This window comes from Polypterus senegalus, chromosome 7 (genome assembly GCF_016835505.1).
Source record: "Polypterus senegalus isolate Bchr_013 chromosome 7, ASM1683550v1, whole genome shotgun sequence".
NCBI classification, from domain to species: domain Eukaryota; kingdom Metazoa; phylum Chordata; class Cladistia; order Polypteriformes; family Polypteridae; genus Polypterus; species Polypterus senegalus.
This window is the reverse complement of record NC_053160.1, coordinates 180,310,497-180,320,980: the sequence shown is the minus strand read 5'-3', so window position 1 is coordinate 180,320,980 and position 10,484 is coordinate 180,310,497. Positions and strand designations below refer to the sequence as shown.

At 40.0% G+C, this 10,484-nt stretch overlaps 1 protein-coding gene across 1 annotated transcript in view; it reads left to right on the top strand.

Annotated features, from left to right (window-relative positions):
- Positions 1-539: 539 nt before the first annotated feature.
- LOC120533043 (zinc finger and BTB domain-containing protein 7C) overlaps positions 540-10,484 on the top strand; it is a 158,372-nt gene continuing 148,427 nt past the window's right edge. The window contains exon 1 of the mRNA XM_039759670.1: positions 540-814. The gene's annotated coding sequence lies outside the window, so the exon portion shown is untranslated. The remainder of the gene's footprint in view (positions 815-10,484) is intronic.

Below are 10,484 nucleotides of genomic sequence, written 5' to 3'. Positions count from 1 at the left end.
TAAAGGGGAGCAAATTTCAAAAAAGCTGTCATGGCTAATCCCAGAGTTTTCAACAGAATAAAAGGAAAGCATCCCACACCCTTATAATTTCAATTTAATTGCTCTACACACAGATTCTAAGGCGAGCCCTTTCCCAGCACACTTTGTCAATTCAAGATAAAGCTTGAAGCACACTCCCAGCCACTCATACGCACAGACGGACAATAAAGTCCCATGTACCTTTACATATAGATGCTTCTTTTCTTTTTTTCGTTTTTTTTCCATGCATGTACCGGATGTGCGTGCATGTGTGTGTATGTGTGTGTCTTAGTACACCTGATCTAAGGCAAACATTTGGGACTAAGTACACAAGCCAATACTTAACTAGGAATTGTCAGGTTAGATTCCTTTCTGCTTTATTTGGCTTCTTTTTCTGCTCTTAAGAAAAGAAAAAAAAAAAAAAAAAAAATCCCAGCTCAGTGACGTCGCCGCCTTGGCCTGACCCTCGGTGTCTTCCCACATGTCAGCCCTGCCAAGCCAGTCAGTGAGCAGGTTGCAAACCCAAGCTTGCTGGAGTCTTTTGTAACCGCTCAGCCGCACAGGTGGACGTGTGAGGATTTGTGCCAAATAGTTTTGGTTTAGAGGGAGGGGTGGGAGTGCATTCTTATAACGTCTCTTGGAAAGGCTTAATTTTCCTTTCATGAATCAGTGACAATGCAGTGCCTCAACCACAAAGCCAAGCACTTCTCTTGTGTGTCTTGAAGGACACGGCTGTGCTGCCCTGACAGGCTGGAACGCAGAAGAAAACTGAAAACCGGGAGACCTGTGACACAAGGTCAGCGCTTTGGATTTCCTTGTTTTTTTTTTTTTTTGTTTTTAATTTCATATCAGCGTATGCTGTTTTTGGGGAGAGATTGTATTGAGACTGCTTAGTTGTGGATGAGCAAGGCTTCATTATATGATATATTTATTATATGCACACATATTCATACAATGTATATAGTCTGTCAGATGGCTTCTTCAAGCTGCGCTCTAGGCAAACTCAAAATCTTCCGTTTCTTTAAACTACTGATGAACTGGAGCAAAATAATTAGTTTGTCGCTCGAAGATGTATGGTCGGTTGCTTTTCGATTCACGGGATTAATGGAAATGTAATTATTCCTTTATTTTGGGTTAATGCAGAAATGAACGCCGCTGGAACTTCTGATATACTTCATTCCTGGGACAGGCAACTCACATCTCTGTCATTCGCGTACATTTAGGGACGGCATATGCTGCAGGTGTATGTCTCATTTATACATTTAAATGAATTTGAAATAATAAGGTAAATATTTAGAACTATTTTAATCTGTATTTATAAGTCTATCCTTTTTTGAACACTCAGTATCACGAAGAATGGAGACTATTCTGCCACTTGAGACAAGACAGGAACCGACTCTAAATGAGACACCAGTCCACTACAGGGCACACTTAACTCGTACAAATCGAATTTCCAAATGAAAACTAACCTAACCAGCACCAAGAAAATCTAACATCCGTACATTTTCTAAATCGGCTTACCCAGAGCTACACTCTTAAAAATTAAAGGTGGCAAAGCGGTTCTTCGGAGATATCTCCTAGGTAGGGGGGTGCCGTCCACATGATGGTTCCAGAAACAACCTTTATTAATTAGTTGAGCAACAGGTTCAATAAGTAGATAATAACTGATTTGTAAAATTGAAGTGGGTTCCTGATTTTAACTCTTTGAGGGCTGAACAATTGTTTCACACATAAATCAACATAAAACATCCGTTGCTGTGGCTTCTGTCGGTGCCTGTTCGCCATTTCTGGAAACTGCACGGGGACGGCTCGGCGGGTAGCAGGGATGCACGACAGGGTGGCTGCCCGGCAAGCGCAGTGCGACACGATCTGGTTTGTACCTCTTGTCATTGTAAGTGGTGGTCCTTCCAGGTGAACGTTGCCGCGGGCGCATCAGCTACACGAACGCGTTCAGTGCCACGATCAGCCGGGGCGTGATCAGCTAATCCCAGTACCTAACTTTTGTTCTGGATCTCCCGATCACTTAAATCCCACAAGTCAGAGTCTGATTCAGCGCTAATAAGCAAAATGTCATCCACTATGGCTTTGTGCATCTGCTTTAGTCTCTTACCAGATGTCGATGCCATTTTAGAGGTTGCTTGCTCTTCGTTACTCATGCACGTGTAGGGAATCCAGGTCAAATCAAGGAAGCTAACTTTCCTTCTAGCAAAGAGAGTTGAACTAAAACATAACAGCGAGTTTTGTCGCAGTTTTACGGCTGATTAACATCCTCTATTCCTAAATTTTCGACAAAAGTCGACATCCGCCCTGAAAGAGTTAAATGGACCCTTACTGCAACCAATAACACAGAATAAGTTCAGATTTTCTTTCTCTTTTGCCAACTACACATTAACGATTTCTGTTTACCCACATGTTAGCAACTTTTTGAAACCTAAAGAAGCAATTTCATATGCAAGGCACCTTTCTCAGATTTAAGTGGTTCTTATTTGAGCAACGGTCCTGTCAGGAGCCACACAATCCAGTAAAGTGCCATTCTAGAAGCTGTAGTAGAGTGTAACATTAATTCTCATACTCACTTAATCAAATTCAGGAATGAAGGTAGCTGGAGCCCTGGGTCCAAGTAGGAACCAACCGTGCCTGGCAAGCCAGCCATCACACGGCTCACTCATGCCGATTTCACAGATTAGCCCGACATGCACCTTTTTCGAAATTTGAAAGGGAAGCAGGAGGAAGACCCTTACAGACACGGAGAATGTGCAGACTCCACGCAGACAGGGAGCCTTTGTGATGCTGAATGCAGTGGCTGTCTTTAAAGCAGTGGCTGTCAGACCTCACCTGGCTACAGATTTTATTCCATCCAGCTACTGTTTTTAATTGGACTCCTAGCCTAATGAAGCAGTTTTTATGTTTTGCTGTCAATGTAGAAACTGCAAAACTATGTGTTGATCAATTTGTTTTAGAATCTGTCAAGTATGTATGTATATTCGACTTGATGTTTTCTTGGAGGAAATAAGTGGAGATAGGACTGGCGAGCTTTGCTGGGCTGAATGGCCTGTTCTCGTCTAGAGGGTTCTAATGTTATATTACATGGAGATAATTTAGGTTTTATTATTAACTAGGGGGGCTTCGCCCTCTGCTTGCTTCGCTTGCCATCCCCTTTCCCTTCCTCCGCCAGCGCTATCTGCCGTTGTGAAGAGGGGGGCTGAAGGCACCCCAAGGAGACTCAGTCACTCCTCCGAAACCCCCTCTTAAACAGTGATACAATGGGAAACAAATACAGTCGTTTTCTTACCTCCTCTTTGCTCGATCAGCTGCTGCCGTGCGGCGTGATCTGTACTTCGCTCGCCTACCCCTCCCGCCAGTGCTATTTGCCTTTGTGAACAAGGGGGGCTGAAGGCACCCCAAGGAGACTCAGTCACTCCTCCGAAAGCTCCTCTTAAATGGTGATACAGTGGGAAACAAATACAGTTGGTTTTTTTTACCTCCTCTTTGCTCGATCAGCTGCTGGCTTGCTGCTCCTGCTGTGCCGCATGATCTGCATCTCATGTGATTTTTTGAACACCTAAAAGCCTGCACAGTAGCTGTGTACGGTGACTTGATGTTTATGTGCACATCAGAGCGCTTTGTTTACTGAATTTCTTATACTTTGTACCCAGTGGGGCCAGGATTTGCTGCAGTAGCATGTGGTCTTGTACTGGAGTAAGCGGGCTTGAAAAATGAATGAATACATAATTAATAAATTGTCTTTTATTACATTTTTAATCATGTGTTTTTAAACATTATATGTCAATTTCTTCATTTATTATCACAAAAAATCCTTCTCAAGGTTATGGGAATGCCACCAGTCTTTTACAGTAGCTGTCCTTTTGCCTCACTGCCTTGTCTCTCTTGTCCCTCACACATCCTCAAACACTATGCGATCTCTTTTTTCTCTTATTATTATTTCACCGAGTAATATTTTCCATTTGTTTGCGCTAATGCGATCTTTACTCTCATTTTGTTAAGACTTTCTAATTTCGTATTTCCATTATCTCTAACCTCTAATATTTATCACGGGACTTTCTTCGAAAGGTTGTAAGTATAACATGACTTGTCCGTCTCGCGGGATGTGAAAGTGACTCTCTGTCTCTCTTTCAAAGATCAGATCTCGTTTTTTTTGTTTTTTTTAACAGTTTTAATTATCATCCTGATTTTCATTCAGCTTTATCAAGCGTCTGCTGGTGGGCTGGCGCCCTGCCCGGGGTTTGTTCCTGCCTTGCGCCCTGTGTTGGCTCCCATGACCCTGTAGTTAGGATATAGCGGGCTGGATAAAGACAGACTGACTGACTTTATCGAGCGTTCCAGTTATTTATTCCATTATTTACTATTGAGCAGGATCGGGAGTCTGATGCTGAAGTAGTTTAAGCCTTTTAGCATTCAGTGTGTCATTTATTTTGGGTGTCTTCTCTTCTTGTTGCTCATTGTCGTAATCAGGACACATTTATAGGAGTAAATTACACAGAAAAAAAAGCAAACAATGAACGGCAGTCAAACGTTTAGCATTTAAAGCTGTAGCAAAGATAGAAATGTTTGTAAATGTCTTATAAAAGTTCAAATCACACTACTGTGTGTGCACTTATGAATGGAGAAGAAAAACAGATTTTTAAATGAGATCAGTTAGAGGGAAAATGACTCAATGTTTGTGAAACTGGTTGGAATAAAAACCTGCGGCCACATGTGGTCCCCGGGGCTGAGTTTGAGAACCACAGCTTTAAAGTGTATAAATACATTTGTAGCAATCTATTTATAAAGTATGAGTTATGGTCAATCTTTATTTTATATAGCTGCTGCTGCAATGACAAAGAGTTTAGGAAGATTTGTTTGAGTCTTAGTCTTGCTTATTTTTAATGTCTTATTCTCTGTTGCTTTTGATGCTTACACCATCTGATCATTCTTGTATGGATTGTAATTTGCTTTGTAAGTTGCCTTGGATAAAGTGGTCTTCTAAATAATAATAATAATAATATTCATTTTTAACATTCCCATTGCCCCTGTCATGTTTTAGATCAGCTCCCCCCTCTCCTCCATATTGCCAATCAATATCACTTGTATACATATTTCTGTTTATTTTTTTATTATTTGAATTATCTTGCATTATACATTTGTACCAATCTTCTTGCCTTTAATTACTCTAATCTGTGTTTTACACAGTAGCTTGGATGATGTGTTCTATGAAACACTCTTCAAATGCAACAAAAACTGACTGATTGAATGACAATAAAACTGAAAAAAATCAAATTAGGAATAAAATTAATGTTAGCGTAAATAGATAGTAAAAAAGTTAACCTTGATGAGTAATTGATGGTAAAAGCTTAGGGACTTGAAGATCTTGACTTGAGATAATATTGAATGAGTTATGGCTATGGTGGGCTTCTTGAGAAGAGTCCCCCCCCCAATATAGTATTTTGTATGCATACAGTATGTGAACATGCACAAATAGTCCAATCAATATATCCATGATACTGCATGGCAGTTTGCTTTCTTAAGTTCTCTAAATACCATTCTTATGAAGCATGTGTCTAAAGGCACTATATAAAATAAAAAACGGATTAATTGAATGGGTGATGTTTGGCATATTGACACCATGATGCTGTCCTGTGACCCCGGGTTTATTTCCCAGTCGATGTGCTCTCTGTTTGGAGTTTGAGCATCCTCTCCATTTCCCAAAGTGTTTTCCCAGCTGTTCAAGTTTACTCCAAGATCTCAAAGATGTTCAGGCCAGGCTGGTGTACGGTGACTTGATGTTTATGTGCACATCAGAGCGCTTTGTTTACTGAATTTCTTATACTTTGTACCCAGTGGGGCCAGGATTTGCTGCAGTAGCATGTGGTCTTGTACTGGAGTAAGTGGGCTTGAAAAATGAATGGATACATAATTAATAAATTGTCTTTTATTACATTTTTTATTATGTGTTTTTAAACATTATATGTCAATTTCTTCATTTATTATCACCAAACTCCTTCTCAAGGTTATGGGAATGACAGCAGTCTTTTACTGGACGCACTCACACACTCTCATACAGGTGTGATGCCAGTTAGCCGAAAACGTACTCCTTAGAACTGAGCAGCACTGCGGTAAAGTCATTGGCACTACATCCTCACGGGTCAGGGTTTGACCCTCACTGGTCCAGTTAATCGCTCTGCAATGGTTACACTTCTTCTTGGGGATCTATCTACAGTGGTGTGAAAAACTATTTGCCCCCTTCCTGATTTCTTATTCTTTTGCATGTTTGTCACACAAAATGTTTCTGATCATCAAACACATTTAACCATTAGTCAAATATAACACAAGTAAACACAAAATGCAGTTTTTAAATGATGGTTTTTATTATTTAGGGAGAAAACAAATCCAAACCTACATGGCCCTGTGTGAAAAAGTAATTGCCCCCTGAACCTAATAACTGGTTGGGCCACCCTTAGCAGCAATAACTGCAATCAAGCGTTTGTGATAACTTGCAATGAGTCTTTTTCAGCGCTCTGGAGGAATTTTGGCCCACTCATCTTTGCAGAATTGTTGTAATTCAGCTTTATTTGAGGGTTTTCTAGCATGAACCGCCTTTTCAAGGTCAAGCCATAGCATCTCAATTGGATTCAGGTCAGGACTTTGACTAGGCCACTCCAAAGTCTTCATTTTGTTTTTCTTCAGTCATTCAGAGGTGGATTTGCTGGTGTGTTTTGGGTCATTGTCCTGTTGCAGCACCCAAGATCGCTTCAGCTTGAGTTGACGAACAGATGGCCGGACATTCTCCTTCAGGATTTTTTGGTAGACAGTAGAATTCATGGTTCCATCTATCACAGCAAGCCTTCCAGGTCCTGAAGCAGCAAAACAACCCCAGACCATCACACTACCACCACCATATTTTACTGTTGGTATGATGTCCTTTATTCTGAAATGCTGTGTTCCCAGATGTAACGGGACATTTGCCTTCCAAAAAGTTCAACTTTTGTCTCATCAGTCCACAAGGTATTTTCCCAAAAGTCCTGGCAATCATTGAGATGTTTCTTAGCAAAATTGAGACAAGCCCTAATGTTCTTTTGCTTAACAGTGGTTTGCATCTTGGAAATCTGCCATGCAGGCCGTTTTTGCCCAGTCTCTTTCTTATGGTGGAGTCGTGAACACTGACCTTAATTGAGGCAAGTGAGGCCTGCAGTTCTTTAGACGTTGTCCTGGGGTCTTTTATGACCTCTCGGATGAGTCGTCTCTGCGCTCTTGGGGTAATTTTGGTCAGCCGGCCACTGCTGGGAAGGTTCACCACTGTTCCATGTTTTTGCCATTTGTGGATAATGGCTCTCACTGTGGTTCGCTGGAGTCCCAAAGCTTTAGAAATGGCTTTATAACCTTTACCAGACTGATAGATCTCAATTACTTCAGTTCTCATTTGTTCCTGAATTTCTTTGGATCATGGCATGATGTCTAGCTTTTGAGGTGCTTTTGGTCTACTTCTCTGTGTCAGGCAGCTCCTATTTAAGGGATTTCTTGATTGAAACAAGTGTGGCAGTAATCAGGCCTGGGGGGGGGCTACGGAAATTGAACTCAGGTGTGATACACCACAGTTAGGTTATTTTTTAACAAGGGGGCAATTACTTTTTCACACAGGGCCATGTAGGTTTGGATTTTTTTTCTCCCTAAATAATAAAACCATCATTTAAAACTGCATTTTGTGTTTACTTGTGTTATATTTGACTAATGGTTAAATGTGCTTGATGATCAGAAACATTTTGTGTGACAAACATGCAAAAGAATAAGAAATCAGGAAGGGGGCAAATAGTTTTTCACACCACTCTATCTATCTATCTATCTATCTATCTATCTATCTATCTATCTATCTATCTGTTATATGGTGCCTTCCACATCTATCTATCTATCTATCTATCTATCTATCTATCTATCTATCTATCTATCTATCTATCTATCTATCTATCTATCTATCTATCTATCCCAAATATGTGCAGGTTAGTTAAACTAGCCTATGTGTGTATAAAGTAATTGTGACCTGTAATGGGTGGGCATCTCATTCAGGGCTCGTGTCTGAGTTATATAATATATTGGTTTGACTGAGTTCAGAAATGTATGCCTGTTTCTGTATTTCAGTATAGCTAGTGAGCAGTTTTCGGTTCAGCCGTGTAGCATAGTGGTTAAGGCTTTGGACTGCAGACCCTGAGGTTGTGGGCTCAGATCCCACTGTTGATGTACTGTGACCATCAGCAAGTCTCTTCAGCTGGCTGTTTTCCTATTGGAAAAACAAAAGAAATGCCCCCGTTTCATCTCAAATGCTGTTGATCATCTTGGCTAACAATATCAGCCACATATGTAAATAATAATAATAATTGAAATTTATAAATTTTGACATAAATGTTTGTATTTTATTGGTGCAAATATATGTATTTCAAGGACATATTCCATGTGTTTTTGTATGACATGTGGTAAATATTTTTATAATATGAACATATTTTTAAGTATATTTCAAAACAATATACATATACTTCATGTTGGATGGTTTTTAATCCTGATGCCAGCTGTCCAAGGCCAGTCACATTCTGAGAAGCGTCATCTCCTCAAAAGCAGTCTGTCTGAGGCGCATCCCTTCCATTTCAGACAGAGTGACAGAGTGACACTGATCACACAGAGATCATAACATGAGTGGAAAACAATATTTATTATATAAGAAAGCAACATGAAACAATCACACAAGAAGCTATATACAATGCTAAACTATTTCTTCAGCCTCCACTTAGCTGTAGAGACTGATGTGGTTTCTCTACTAATGGCAGTCTGATCTTCCCAGGGTTTGAGCACCTTACAGCTAAAGGCTCAACCTCCTACACAAGATGTATTTATTCAGGACATTTTAAGGAGGTCTACATTGTGAGACTACAACACATGGCCTGGCGTGACGTCACTAATACATCCTGTAAGATCTGAGCTAAAACATTTACAACTTTATATATGAGATGGACCATTAATTCCAAACTTAATTTAAAGCCAAGGAAGTGACTTGAGAACTGAAGTTATGGTAATACTTCTTAATTATCATACTTTCTGCCTTGTTATGAATTAACTGAAGAGGAATAAGTGAACAATTTGAAAAGCCTAAACATGACCCTTTACAGCAGTCAATTCTGCTTGCGACAAACGAATAAATAAACCTTTAAGATCCTGAAGCTAAAGAAGCCTCCTTAATTTTGCCGTATTTTTAAGGCAGTGAAAGCTGGTTTTCCATTGACTGAGGGTTAAATCAGTGTCAATGATAACTCCTACGTTTTGGAAAGATTCAGCTAGGTTACAATACAGACATTTTTAGACAGGAGTATTTAGTATTGTTGTAAAAATTCTCAGAGATATCAACCACTAAAAGAACTTCTGATTTTAAGGAGGAATATTTATCCTTCCTCCACTGTGTTGCATGAGTAAAGATGTTAATTAATGATGTGACTGAAGAAGTTATAAACACTCATATGAAAAAGTTTGGGAACCCCTCTTAATTCTTTGGATTTTTGTTTATCATTGGCTGAGCTTTCAAAGTAGCAACTTCCTTTTAATATCTGACATGCCTTATGGAAACAGTAGGATTTCAGCAGTGACATTAAGTTTATTGGATTAACAGAAAATATCCAATATGCATCATAACAAAATTAGAAAGATGCATAAATGTGGGCACCCAACAGAGATATGACATCAATACTTAGTTGAGCCTCCTTTTGCTCCGTTGAGCCTCTAGACGCTGTCCTCCTATAGCCTTTGATGAGTGTTTAGATTCTGGGTGGAGGTATTTTAGACTCCATTCTTCATACAAAATCTGTCCAGTTCAGTTCAATTTGATGGACAGCCTGCTTCAAATCATCCCATAGATTTTCAATGATGATATTCAAGTCAGGGGACTGTGACGGCCATTCCAGAACATTGTACTTCTCCTTCTGCATGAATGCCTTTGTAGATTTTGAACTGTGTTTTGGGTCATTGTCTTGTTGGAATATCCAACCCCTGCGTAACTTCAACTTTGTGACTGATGCTTGAACATTATCCTGAAGAATTTGTTGATATTGGGCTGAATTCATTCGACCCTTGACTGTAACAAGGGCCCCAGTCCCTCAACTAGCCACACAGCCACACAGCATGATGGGACCTCCACCAAATTTGACAGGTGGTAGCAGGTGTTTATCTTGGAATGCGGTGTTCTTCTTCCACCATGCAAAGGACTTTTTGTTCTGACCAAATAACTCAATGTTTTTGTCTCATCAGTCCAAAGCACTTTGTTCCCAAATTAATCTGGCTTGTCTAAATGATTATTGGCATACAACAAGCGACTCTGTTTGTGGCGTGAGTGCAGAAAGGGCTTCTTTCTCATCGCCCTGCCATAAAGATGTTCTTTGTGTAAATTGTGCTGAATTGTAGAATGATGTACAGATACACCATCTGCAGCGAGATGT